Consider the following 8,834-nt stretch of genomic DNA (forward strand, 5'->3'; position numbering starts at 1 on the left):
TAAATCCTGTCATGTGATGCGGAAGGATTTGAGCGGCAAAAACCAAAAAATAGAATTGGAAATTTTAATGTTTCATTCGCAAATTCTTCAGCTGTCAAGGACACAGTGAAGATTTTGAACGTGTTTCAAATAGAACGCACATGAAGAATTTGTGAATAGAATGGGGACGGGTCCAATCACATTCACTTAGATGAAAAAGCAACTTGAAGAATTAGCTATAAGTGAATGTTGTAGAGGACATGAAAAACTCAAATATATATTTAAACCTATAAGGTGGCTAGCCAACTTGCCTTCACAATGTTCCCCCAATTGGGCCGTTCTTGGCCGTTAGATCACGGTAAAAATCCCACCTTGGCTCTTCTCATCTGTTAGATATTCACTGCCTGTTTCACCTTATTGTTTCCTTCCCATGTCTATGACGAGGGGGCCGCTTTGTTGGTGGGGCTGCCATGTGTTGGCTGGGTTCGTTGGTGTGAGGGTTCGATTGGTTGTGCCTCATGGAAAGGCCATTGCCCCCAATCTCCCACAGCCGCACGGCCGCGCCCCTCCCTCCCCCCTCAGCCATCTCAGCCGCCACCCCCACTAACCCTAGCCGCGCCCTTCTTCCATCCGTCCTCCTCCCCCTCCCTGGTATGAGTCATCCCTCCCCTATCTCAGGCCGCCCCGAGCTCCTCCTCGTCCTCCATCCTCACACTCTCCACCCCGAGCACGCCGGAGCAGTTCAGCCAGTACAGAACCCCTCTATGCAAGAGGAACCCCGTGGCCATCCAATAACGGCGACATGTGCGAGAGCTCGACCTCGATGAGGAAATCAGCGGAGTTGGTGCAGCGGCAAATGCGGGCGAGGTCGGCCATGGAGGGAGGCTTGCTAACCGGAGCAGTAGGAGCAAGGAGGTCGAGGTGGTTTAGTTTTGCCTTTATCTCCCCCCTCTTTGTCTCATGGTTGATGTTGTTGGTGCAGGCAGGATCGAGCACACGCCATAATAGCAGGAACAAGGAGCTGGAATTGGTTCATGGTTTTTCTTTAGTTCCTCTCTCTCTGTGTGTGTGTGTGTGTGTGTTTGTGTGTGTGTGTGCATACGTGGGTCTTTTTGTCCATATATACTGAACCATGGAGTTGTTTAGATGTTTGTCTTTTTGTTCATGTTCTTCTTTTTGTCTGTGTAGATATTTGATTGTATTGGTATGTTCTAAGGCTGGTGGGTAGCTAAGCTTAGGCTGAGTCCTCATGTTCTATGTGGATAACATACAAAAATATAATCCTAATTTCTGAAAATAGAATGAATCATGTATATATCTGTAGGGCAAGACAAGCACGTTAGTTGGATCTAGCGTATTGAGATTGCAGAGGACTCAACACAGGGTTTGTACTTATATTCTATAAATTCAGTGTCAGGTTTTTGCCTCTGCTTAGTGATTATATAGTACCGCCTTTTGAACTTGCAGAAACTGAATGCATATAAGAATCAAGGACCTTCACAGTGGATATGATTTTGGTCATCCACCAAGTCATCAAGTTGAACACATCATCTTGGACAAGCAGATGCGAATTTCTGCTAGGTATGCTTCTTCGATTGTCTCTGCCATCAACTCTCTCAACTCCCCAAGCATTAACCCCGTCTGATTGTTCATATATTTTATTTTTGTTTTGCATTTACCAATGCATTTCTTGGCATGTTAGGGTGCGTTCCTTCCTACGGCCAGCTCGACCATTTGCTCCGTAGGGCAAAAGGAGCAAATAATATGAGAATGCATTAGTCTTCTCTGCAATTTGTTGTTCTGGTCAATCTTTCTTGTTTTTCTACATTTTTTCTGCTCTTTGGTAATGCATTTGGATTGTGTCTCTCTCTCAATCTTGGGCATATTGGTTGTATGGTTGACTTTTTTAGTAGCAGGGAGGTAACTAAGTAGTTCACAAGACAAGCAGTTGTAAACTTTGATCATTTTATTTGTAGAGTATATTTTAGTGAGTAATTCTAGGTTTTAGCTTTTTGGTAGAGAATGTATAGTTTTGGGATCTATGATATTAGTTATGAGAGGATGGTAATCATATGGATATTGTGATGTGAGTTATTGGCCTAAGAAATCGCATTATATGGTTTATTGGCCTAATAAGCTCTCTTTGGCTGTAAAACTAATAAGCATCTCCAAAGGATGGTTTTGTTTTGTTAGTTTCATGAAAACGGTAGGAGTTTAAATAGCATCGATGCTTAGTACAGAGTGAGATTAACAAAACACTGAATTGAAGATCGGTTTTTCTCTTATTTTGTCTACTCTCTGCCTCGAGATAAGTGTGGATTCAACGGATACTAACTCTGGCTGTTCGGCTAAAAATTGGGTGCTTACATACTCGTCGAAATTTAGTTCTGTAAAAGAGAAATATTGTTATCATGCAATGATCAGTGCAGTGTAGGATTGCTATAGAGTTTTTCCTCCCTTTTCATTGAGCATGTTCTTTAATTAGGTTGCAATTGTGAAACTTGTTTTGGTTTTTTTATTGTATAATATGAAGCTTCCAAATGGTTTGATCATGAAAATAAGTTACCAAATTTCTGTGTGCAGTGAGCTGGGAGCCAGGGTCATATGTGGTGTCCTTCCCTGAATGAGCACTATTGAGTTATCTGCTTCCCTTGATTAACCCTTCATTTAGAACTACAAGACAAAGCTTGAAAAATTGGCCTGTTGTCTTCCTGTTCACATAAATCTGCAACCTGGGTGTTACTGATGTTTCCTCAACCAACTTATAGTCACTTTTAACTGACAAGTGTATCATAACAGGTATTCTGATCTATCTTTTTTGTTAGTTGCAGGTTCAGAAGCGTAGTAATGATATTTGCTAACAGCTATATGAAAAGGAGCTGTTAATAGGTAAATCCTACCTCCACATATACAGGTTTGTTTGCTATTACTTACAATTACTACGCTTGGTTTATCTTTCCCCTTTCCGTATTGTTAATGCTTGTGGTTATAGATTGACATTATTGAAGCAAAGATCATTTTTACATAAATGTTACAGGTGGCCGCACGTTAGTAGGCTTGCTGATTAGGAATCACATAAGTAATTAGCCTCAGTATCCCAGCCCAATTATTCAATTAATCAGTTGTTAACATGGATACACCGAGCCAAATTATATATGCTAGATCAATTTGTGTTATTATTTTTATAATAATCAGATCCAAGCTTTCCCTGTTGTACTTTAGTTTACCTGTTGTTCTTTGGTTAGCTGATAAAATTTATGTTGTCCTATTGAGATTAAATATCCGCACTACCCATATTAAAGTGTACAGGGTTATTCCTTCTTTTCGTTTTCACTTTAGCTTCCATGTCTTGTTTGTTTCTAAAATTGGGTATTGTATGAGGTACCTGCATTTTCCAGCTTGCTAGATTTGTTAAACACATAATCATGGAAAATGACCGATGAAGAAGAGTTGTTGTTTTTGAGGAGCAAGGTACACGATATATATGCAGGGCCTCATTGGTCAATGGCTCAATGGATAAAAGGCCGTGCATGTTCTCTTTACAAAAATAAGAGAAAACCTTCATGTGTTCCAGATGCTTACTCGTGGTGATGCCAACCTTTTCGGCTTTTCCTATTTTAGAAGTTACTGGTTCTGTTCATATGAATATCACCATTTTTAATTCTTTCAGTTGTAGAAAACATTACTGGAACTTGCATGAGCTTGTATACCATTTTGACCTCCTCGAATTGAACGTTTCATCTACTGAAGCACTCTGCTTGTGTACAGTTTGTAGGAGTTTGGAGTACTCTGCGCACCTACCTGTAGCGTGCCATCACAACCACTTGCACAACAAGAGGTTTGCGCGCCACATGTAAACTTCCTCTCCTTCCTCCCAGTCTCTAGCCACCCATTGAGGGCTGGCACATCATGCCAAGGTGGGTTTCTCTGGATCGTTCTCCATCCGCTTCCAGATCTCTAATACTCTTATCTTTCCGCCTATCTATGCAAGTGTTGTGGTTCCTTTCTCATCCTTTTCTTAAATAAACCTCTAATTGAGGAGAGCATCTTCTCACAACTTGTTACTGCACTTTCTGGATGGCCTGATCTAATATTTTTTTTTGGATTTCTGTCTTCGAAGTACTTGACAAATTTATTGTATAGATAAATATGTTGTAGAAAATGGCATAGCCGAATTGCTTGATATGTTTATGCAATTAAGCTGCTAGGATAACTTCTGTATAGTACTTCCTGTAAGAAAAGCACAATCATTCTATCAACTATACTAATGAAAAATGCATATAATGTACCATGAAAATGGGAACAGAATGTTCAATTACTTTTGTTAAAGTACCGATCTTCTGTGGTTCCAGCATACTACAGCAGATTGATGATTAAAGAGTATTAGTGTTGATATAGTCCTCTTGGTTTAAGATGAATTATTTTGTTTCTTTAATCTAGGAAGCTGCAAATCCTTTTTGACTTCTGTGATGTGGTTACCACTACAACACACAAGTATTGTAAGTACTTCCAAGCCATTCCGGTAATTGTGTGATCCATGCCTTTCACAAGTTGCATTCACCAATGGACATGCCTCATTCCAGTAATATGCGGCAGAAATAATCTGTTATTCAAATGTTTACTGAACTGCTCATGCTTACACTAAACATTTTATATTTAAAAAAATGTCATTTGTTTTGATTTTTCATGACTTAGTAGGGTTCAATTTTCCATTTGCCACCAATATTCTCATGAGTTGTATGGCTGATACTTCAATCAAGACCAATTTCCCATTCTACTTTTTTGTTGAATGGATAGTCTAGCTATTTGAAGGTATCAGTACATAAATTAATTTCTAAAATAATTCCAATTAGCATTTTCTGGCAAGCATGCACATTAAAGTTTCACTCGGTCTGCAATATATTATTTTTGTTGTTATACCGCTTGGACAACCTATATGACTACCCAAATTATTCTTTGTATACTAACTCATAAGATTATCTAGCCACCCTACCAAAATGGTTGTCTTCGTCAAAATCTGATTTTCCTTGTTCCTTTCTATATCTCAGAATTAGTATTGTTTTTATTCTTGTCGATCACCTGCCTATTTTTATGGAGAGGTTTGTTATTGACCTAGGTCCAAATGTTTCACTATCTGTTTATTTTCCTTGGTGCTGGGATACGATGATGAGTATGATGATGCCATTGGTCCACGTGATGATCTTGGTGACACTCAGCTGAATTCATCTGTTAGCGGGAGAAAACTCGATGATGGTGTTCATGAGAGCGTAGTGAAGTGAATGTTGCCTTTGAGAGACACATCAAAGCAAGTGGAAATATTAGTCCAATTCGATCCTAGATGTCACACATTGCATGTATGAATCATGGTGGATTCTAAGATATGTTATTTTGCTATTTCACTATAACATATATGTACATGCTATTTAAGATAGCCGAAAGAGGAAATGAGAAACCTGTCGTATTTGTTTCCATTGCGTGTTGATGTGTGTTTTCATTTTTGAATGTCTGATGGTTTCAGAGAGAAATCACCCTTAATTTTTCATCTTATGATATGCTATCTTAGGTGCAAGTTATTAACTATGTTAACATCTGTTTTAATTTTATAACTGAAAATGTGGTTGATGTGTTTGTCAATTGACATTCATGATTATTCTTACTTTGCACTGGCACAAACAACTTATCTATAAATTCTGTTATTACCATATAAAAAGGGTTACAATTCATATGTTGTGTTCTTACTCAAACCGGAAGGATCTAAATAGTGCAAATATTTACAAAGCACTCATGGTTTTAAATGGGACTGCGCCATTTGGCATAAGAACTAATGCCTACAGGATCATCCATGCAGGCCCCCGTAATGCTCAACTGTGGTAGAAACCTGGAACAAGATGAGCTTTCAATCACCACAGACTAATGGAGATGCATTACTCTAACAATACGTAAATCTGCCTGAGCAGATATCTCTGGGGAAAAAATGTGGATGAAAATCCAAGATCCAATCATGGGCTTAATCGATTGGGCCACCAAAACTATAGCAATGGCTGCAGAGATTTGTTTCCAGAGATCTGGAAAGAGACATAGACCAAGATATGTGACGCCTAAAAAATGACAGGAAGAGGGTAAAAACCGTCTGAAGAAAAGTGAAAAATATAAAATCCGATAAATACGAGTCAGATCGAGGCGTCAAAGCAATTGGAGGTAATAGGAAAGCAGTAAAACTTGCGACATAGGAGCACCGAGAAGTTCATTTCTCATCGAACGGAGCTGTCGAGAGGAAGAAGAAGGGATAAAAAGGTCGCTCGATGCCATGCCGCTTCATATTATGCTCCAAGCGGGTCAGCCCAAGACAACGCTTCGTGAACTGAACTAAATACTATACAACTACTTCCAAACAGACATGCGTCTAGCCCTAAAAAATACATGTGTCCAAGTGGCACAAAAATAGTCAATTTCTCTCTCTCTCTCACACACACACACACATTTTTTCGATAGAAACACTACTTTAAGAAAAAGGCCTCCTTAATTGGTTTTATACCTGGTGTTAGATATATGTATATTCTTAAGCAAAAAATATGTATTTTTCATACAAAAGGATCTAAGTTCTTACCGTGCGTGCTTGCTCAAACAAAAGATTACTGAAGAATACACATATTTTTAACATGACATGGTTTTGAATGGGACTTTGTATTACCAAATTAAAATGTGAATGTACATCTTATTATAGACAACAAGCTATGATTCTTTCTTATTAAGGGGGTTAAATTTGTTACCATATGTGCTTGCCCATAACAAAACCAACTAAGCCATGGTTTTTTCTTTTCAAGGCAAACATGGATTCGACGGGTCTCTGCGCCATTTGGCGCAACGGGTCAACTAGTATAGCAATAAAGAACACAGTCGGAAAGACTGAGGAAATTGCAAAGTTGAAGAATTTGATTTCTTTAAGAAAATGCAAAAACTTAAATTAAAGATTTTCAACTTTGGTTGGTGGCATAACCCACCGTATAAGAATGATGATTTCAGACACCGCGAACAATTGTCGTAGGGTTTTGAGAATCATATTCTTTATTAATTTATTCACACTTAGAGGGTTATTCCTCATTGATTGAAGAAAAACGTTACTTCGTGTTGCACATCTAAGTCATCAATTTTGCATAAGTGTTAGGATGTGTGTCCTTTTTAAAGGACATTCAAAGATTCTAAGATATTTAGCTCACACCATAATTTGCTAAATCTCTTCTCATCCAAGGGTTTTGTGAAGATATCTGCCAGCTAACCTTCAGTATTCATATGGTCTATGTAGATGTTGCCCTTCAACACATGGTCATGAAGAAAATGATGACGAATCTGGATGTGCTTTGTCTTTGAGTGTTGAACTGGATTGTGAGCAATCTTGATAGACTCTCATTGTCGCAGTAGAGTGGCACATTCTTCACATTGATGCCATAGTCCTTGAGGGTTTGCTTCATCCATAGCAATTGAGCACAACAAGATCCAGCACCAATGTACTCATTCAGCAGCAGAGAGTGATACGCAGTTCTGCTTCTTCGAGGATCAACATACCAAGGATCGTCTGAGGAAATGACATGTGCATGATGTTGACTTGCGATCCACCCGATCACCAGCATAGTCAGAGTCAGAATATCCAATGAGATCAAAAGTCGAGCCCTTGGGATACCATAATCCAAGTGTTGAAGTGTGATCTACACATCAAACAATATGCTTCACAGCCTTATGGTGTGATTCCTTCAGTGTAGCTTGAAATCGGGTAGACATGCAAACACTAAGCACAATATCCGGCCTAGATGCACATAGATACAATAGAGAGTCAATCAGGGAGTGGTATACCTTTTGATTGAAGTCTTTACCATTTTCATCGGTGCATAGATGGCCATTTGTGGGCATAGGGATTTTGACACCTTTGCAATCTTGCATGCTGAATTTCCTCAACACATCCTTGAGGTATTTCTCCTGGGATATGAATATGCCATTGTGTTGTTGGCGAATTTGAAGACCTAAGAAGAATTTCAACTCTCCCATCATAGACATTTCATATTCCTCACACATCATATAGGAAAATTCGTCACACGTCCGAGGAGCTTGCTTGAGGCCATAGAGGGCCTTGTTGAGTCTAAAGACGTGGTCTAGAAGTTTCCGATCCTCAAAACCTAGTGGTTGAGCAACATATACTTCTTCCTCAAGCTTAGCATTGAGGAATGCACTTTTCACATCCATTTGATGTAAGATGATATTATGATGGTTAGCATAAGCAAGCAATATGTGAATAGCCTCAAGTCTAGCAATAGGTGCAAAAGTTTCATCGAAATCAATTCCTTCAACCTGTCTGTAGCCTTGAGCTACAAGACGAGCCTTATTCCTCACCACAAGGCCATTTTCATCTTGCTTTTTGCGGTAGATCCATTTTGTGCCGATGATATTATGCTTGCGTGGGTCTGGTCGCTTGACAAGCTCCCACACATTATTGAGCTTGAATCGATGTAATTCATCTTGCATAGCTTGAATCCACTCAGGCTCCAGAAATGCTTCATCATTTTTGGTGTGTGAAAGTGCGTTAAGTTGACTAGGGGGGGGGGGGTGAATAGGCGATTTTAACAAATTTGTCAGTGAGGAATTTTCAGGTGAGGAAATTCCTAAGTCACGAACAACTAGCAGCGGAATAAGTACTCATGTATAAGCATAACAGAGCAATAGCAGAGTCATCATGATGAGATGAAAAACAAACACAGAGTATAGAAAGCGTAAACACAGGATAAGCAAGCTAAAGACAATGTGACTGAAGAAATTGGATTGAGGAAATAGAGAAATTCTTCAGTCAAAGTCTTCAAACAGTAATG

At 39.2% G+C, this 8,834-nt stretch overlaps 1 long non-coding RNA gene across 8 annotated transcripts; it reads left to right on the forward strand.

Annotated features, from left to right (window-relative positions):
- The first annotated feature begins 519 nt into the window (after positions 1–519).
- On the forward strand, positions 520–5,448 carry LOC119365125. Of its 8 annotated transcripts, XR_005175327.1 has the most exons (7): positions 520–1,016; positions 1,304–1,363; positions 1,447–1,560; positions 2,563–2,893; positions 3,748–3,896; positions 4,420–4,478; positions 5,096–5,448. It is a non-coding gene; the product is annotated as an uncharacterized LOC119365125 (long non-coding RNA). The 8 variants fall into 8 exon arrangements; XR_005175324.1 differs by having other exon boundaries at positions 520–1,363; XR_005175326.1 differs by having other exon boundaries at positions 1,304–1,560.
- The last annotated feature ends 3,386 nt before the right edge of the window (positions 5,449–8,834 follow it).

The sequence above is a fragment of the Triticum dicoccoides genome, chromosome 2B (genome assembly GCF_002162155.2).
Source record: "Triticum dicoccoides isolate Atlit2015 ecotype Zavitan chromosome 2B, WEW_v2.0, whole genome shotgun sequence".
Lineage (NCBI taxonomy): Eukaryota > Viridiplantae > Streptophyta > Magnoliopsida > Poales > Poaceae > Triticum > Triticum dicoccoides.